The following is a 4,840-nucleotide window of genomic DNA, read 5'->3' on the forward strand; positions in this document are numbered from 1 at the left end:
GGCTGGTGAATAATGCATGGCCATTAGCGGAGGGCCGCGCCGATTGGCCGGGCTCCAGCGGACTCCGGCGGCCTATGCAAATGAGGCCGCGCTCGCAATTAGCGGCCGCGCCGGCGAGGAGGGGACCGGGGCGCGCGCTGCCCGGCACCGCCTCACATCGCGGGCTCCAGGCGCCGCGCTCCTCGACCGCCCCCGGTGCGGCTCTGGCGGGGCCCGGGTGCGGCGCGGGCCGCGGTGGCCGCCCCTCCGCAGGGCGCAGGCAGCAAACTTTGGCGGCGTCCGCGCGGCGCCGTCTCCGCCGGCGCGCCGGGCTCGCCCCTTTATAGAGTGTCTGCGCCGCCGCCCGCGCCCCCCCCGCCGCCGCCGGGCGGCCCCTCCCGGAGCGAGCGGCCGCGGGCAGGGCTCCGACCCGGCGCCTTTGTCTCGCCCGGGCCGCTCGGGCGCCGGGCCTCCTGCTCCGGGCGCGCGGGGTCGGCCGGCAGCCTTCACTGCTCCGCCGCGGTTCTCGGCGCAGCTCAGCGCGGCGGGCCCGCTCGGGCTCAGGTGTCCCCGCTCTCCGGACCTTCTCGCCCGGCCCCGCGTCCCCTCCGCGGGCTTCCCCCGGCGGCCGGCCGCGCTCGGAGGCTCGCGGCCGGAGCGGAGCGGAGTGCGCACGCCGGGGTGGCAGGACTTCGGCAAGACCAACTTTCCGGTTCGGAAGCGGCGCGGGCCGCGCGGCTCCTCCCCTCCTTTCCCTCCCCTGCGTGCCCCCTCCCTTTCGCTCCCCCCTCTCCCCGCCCCCCAACCCGCGGGCCCCACCGACTCCGGAGCGCCCGCCCCGCCCGCTGCCGCCACCGGGGCCGCCTCGCCCCCGCGCCAGCCCGCCGGAGCCTCTGCGCCGCCGTCGGCTTCTTAAATGCAGGAAAGGGAGGGGACCGCAGGACCCCGGTGTCCCCACCCTGGTCCCCCTTCCCCACGGGCCTCCGGGCGCCAGCGGAGTGGGCAGCGAGCGCGACCGAAAGTTCCAACTCCACCAAAGTCCTGCGCGCGGCCCACCCCGTTCCCGGGATTTCGGGGATGACACGGGGGCCAGGTGAGGGGGTTGCGCACTTTTGGATCGGCCCACACTCTGGGGCAGCCGGCGCGGCGCGCTCCCCGCACACGCGCCCGGCCCCTCTCTCGCGGTCGCACGCACGCGCCCTCGCCCTCGCCCCGCGCGCACAGGCGCGCACTCCCACCCGCGGCCGTGCACCCGCCTCGCGCCCTCCCGCGCGTGTCCTCTCTCCCCGAGCGGCCACCAGGATGTGCCCCAGGCCCAGTAGCCGCCGCGCCCGCGCCCCTCGCCCCAGTACGTCTTTTTTCATTTCCTAAATTTCTTATTTTTGTCCTTGCAAGTGGCCCTGTCTGACGTGAAGCGTCAGCACGGATGGCCTCCTGGAGCTTCCCCGAGTCTTTCGCTGGGGGAATCGGGCGGTGAGCGGCCGGCCTGCGGCACTCCGCGGGCCTCAAGCTCCTGGTAGGGCTGGTGGCGGGGGTCCGCCTGGGGGAGGAATCCCCGCCTGCTCCATCGGACCCGGCCTGGTGCGGCTCGCGGCGCTCGGCGGGCTGCCTTCCATTCTAGAATCTTCCCGCTTGCTTCCCAGCCCGCGTTCTCCCGCCCGCCTTTAATTGTGTAAGTTTTACGAAGTCAGAGCTTTGGGTTCCAGGAAAAGCGCAGGAGAGTCATAGAGGAAGGGAGGGTGCAGGTTGGAGTCGTGTCCAAACAGCTCCTATCGCCACTTTTGAAAGAAAAAGAAAAGAAAAAAAAAAAAAACCCCTTAAGGTTGGTTTTATTTTGCCTTTTGGTGGCGGGCGTATTCATTTGAATTTTTTCTTTTCAAGACAAATAAAAGATGTTTGAAATCTCTACTTATCCCGTTTAACACACACATCGATGGTGCTTTTCTAGTTAAGCTACGAGCGAACGTCTTTATCCCGCAGTTAGGCTGCGAACTTGTGCAGATGCTCAGGCTTTGGGGGGATGCCCCGGCATCTGGCGCAGCGGCGCCCGGCGGGGAAAAGTTTGCAGCCCGGGCTTTGGGGCGCGCGGGGGGTAGGAATTTTCCGGAGAAAAGAGGGGCATAGAGAGGCGGCGCGGGTGGGGAGAGAAAAAAGGAACGTAGAGGGGAGGGGGGGAAAGCAGCTTGCAGGATGGGAGTTTCTTGCAGAATTTACGGGACTAAAGAGTTTGGGGAAGTCGCAGAGCCGCAGTGGAAAGGCAGGGGTCTGAGACTACTTTCGAGAGGAGAAACAACGCAAAACGATCGCTGGACGGCCAGACCCCTGGTCGAAGGTGCCTATGACCTGGTTAATTGTCTCTCTCTCTTTTTCTTTTTTTAAATTTTTTTCCTGACCACTACTGCTACTGCTACCTCTTTTTTCTTTTAACCGACACACTTTGGGGAGAAGCAGCAGACACAGGTTCCCACAGCGTCTGACGCCTGCCGAGCAAGTCCAGAACCAGCTGGACTCGCAGCCTCTGGCTCGGCGGCACCAGCTCCCCACTGGGTCATTTTACGCGCGCTGTGCCCACCTTTTCTGTTGCGTAAGGCCCGCTCCCCCTGTCCCGCACCCCTCTCTCCAACAAACTGGCACGATGTCTTTAGGTCTTTCTGGGGCTTCCAAATGCAACTGTTTAATTTCATCGATCTGTTTTGCATTTCCTACAAGGTGTGGACCTGGGGAGGATCTTCTAAGTCCCTCCAGCGAAGGCAAGTGTGAGACTCTGGTCCTTTATTTGTAAGAAGCAAGCCTTCAGACTGCAGAAGTATCGCGCGGGTCGCCGTGCGTTGCGCGAGTGGGAAGATGGAGGAGGCTGGCACGGTGCTTTCGTGGACGCAAGTGAACCGGGCGTGAAGGCAGGGTGCAAGCTCTGCCCTTGGCCCAGCCCGGCGTGGGCGCCGTCCCAGATTCCGGGCGGTGCGGGGTGCAGAGATCTGGAGAGAGTTGCGGCTCCCCAGCGCAGGCTGCTCTGGGATTTCGTTGGAAGATCCGGCAGAGCCTTGGAGGAGAGGGCCGGAGAGGCTGTGTGTGTAGCGGAAGCTTGTACGAATGCCCCCACAGCTGAAATGGTGCGCACGAGTAATGTCTGCGGCGCACCCTTTTAAACATTGACTGAAGTGAACAAGATCAATTTTTTAAAAAAGCAAAGGTAGAAAATAAAAGGCGTGCGACTTCTTGACTGGCTTGTTCCCGCCTTTCTTCCTTCCCTATACTCAGATCAGAAACTTTTCTTTAATTGCTCTTATTCAGTGCGACAACTTTTAATAAAAGTATTTGCATCTTAAGCCCGAGTTGCAACCATAGATTTATTGCGAAGTGACAACGTGTCCACGGAATATTTTCGCAGATGACACAGGACGTGCGCTCTAGTCATGCCCAGATTAAAGGGACGCTGGGCCATGTACCTGTGTGGGTGTAGACTCGGAGGGGCACACACGTACTCGTCATCACATGACCACTGTCTATTAATATTGTCATACCTAAACACTCGCAAAAACAAAAGTTGCTTTTCTTCCCTGTAATTAAATCTAATTTGTTAATTGTCTTTCCTCTTGCAATGTTGTTTTCATCTTAAGAGGTGACACATTATTATTTTGTCTGTCTAATATTATTTACAAATTAATGCTGTATATTTTACATTAGTGAAACATATAATTAGGTGTTTGGTTCAATCGGTAACATTCAGATAAAACAAAGCCTATCTGCAAGATTGATTGGAAGTGGAATAGTTGGTTCTAATTTACCATCACAGTCACAGTTTATTGAAGCTACCTGGCCCCAGATTCACAGAAGCTAGTTTTACCTAAGGTGCATTTGATGCTTTGTTTACAAGTATTTTCCCCAACCACTTAATGCAAAAAAAAAAAAAAAAAAAAAAGTCAAATATTAGGGTTTTCATTTTCTGTCTTCTTTCACTGCTCCCCCCCACCCAAAGTTCCTTTCTTCTATTCTCTGGCCACCTTTCTCCCTCTCTGTGGTTCCTCCCCCACCCCCAACTTTTGTTTTAGGTTCTTAGAGTTAAATCCAGCATGATTTTGTGCCTTTAATGCTGTGACAAGTGACTGCTAATTGGTTCTCACTAGAGCAAAGATATTACCATACTAATATTATTATTGGTAAGAAGAGGTAATTGATAACACCACCTGCCACTCTGGGGCAATCAGGATGATAAATGTTTCCATCAACAGGAAATCTGTGCTTGGTGTGCCACAGCCCAACGCAAACAGCATGTCAAGTGCCAATTATAAAGATGTTGCTTTTCTATTACATTGGGCGGGGGTGTGCTAGAAAACATATAGCCAAAAATTGTATTTATGGTTTTTTGAAAACGCTTTTTCCAACCCTCTGCCTACTTGAAGATAACTTTCCCCATAAAAATAAAATGCTCTACGTAAATAAACCAGCACATAGCTAACTGCCCTGTCCACACTGGATACAACTGCTGTGACCTCCTTTGCTCTCAAAGCTATTGAGATAAATATGCCTGAATATTTTTAACAGATGCGAGCCGGGTGTGGAGTGTATCAGTCCATTTTGGTTGTGTGCTCCGAAGCCTTCCTGTGTGTTTATTCCAGTACACTGTGTAGTTTCACCGTAGTCATCAGAGGCAAACATTCCGTGGCTTTTTATGGCATACACAGAAACATCAGCTCACAATCGTCTTTGCACAGAGGGATGCAAACGATGGTGAAGTACTTCTCTCCTGATGTCTGAACTGTGGCTCCGGGCTGCATGTAGACCAGGAGGGGCATTTCAGCATGTATGATTACATAAATAATGCTAGCAAGTTAAAACTTTGACTCCTTGCCTATAGGGAGGC

The 4,840-nt window shown here is 56.3% G+C and overlaps 1 long non-coding RNA gene across 1 annotated transcript; it reads left to right on the forward strand.

Moving 5' to 3' along the window:
• Positions 1 to 1,269: 1,269 nt before the first annotated feature.
• On the forward strand, positions 1,270 to 3,305 carry LOC111551045. The gene is made up of 2 exons (XR_002734255.1): positions 1,270 to 1,651; positions 2,689 to 3,305. It is a non-coding gene; the product is annotated as an uncharacterized LOC111551045 (long non-coding RNA).
• The last annotated feature ends 1,535 nt before the right edge of the window (positions 3,306 to 4,840 follow it).

Source organism: Piliocolobus tephrosceles, chromosome 18 (assembly GCF_002776525.5).
Source record: "Piliocolobus tephrosceles isolate RC106 chromosome 18, ASM277652v3, whole genome shotgun sequence".
Lineage (NCBI taxonomy): Eukaryota > Metazoa > Chordata > Mammalia > Primates > Cercopithecidae > Piliocolobus > Piliocolobus tephrosceles.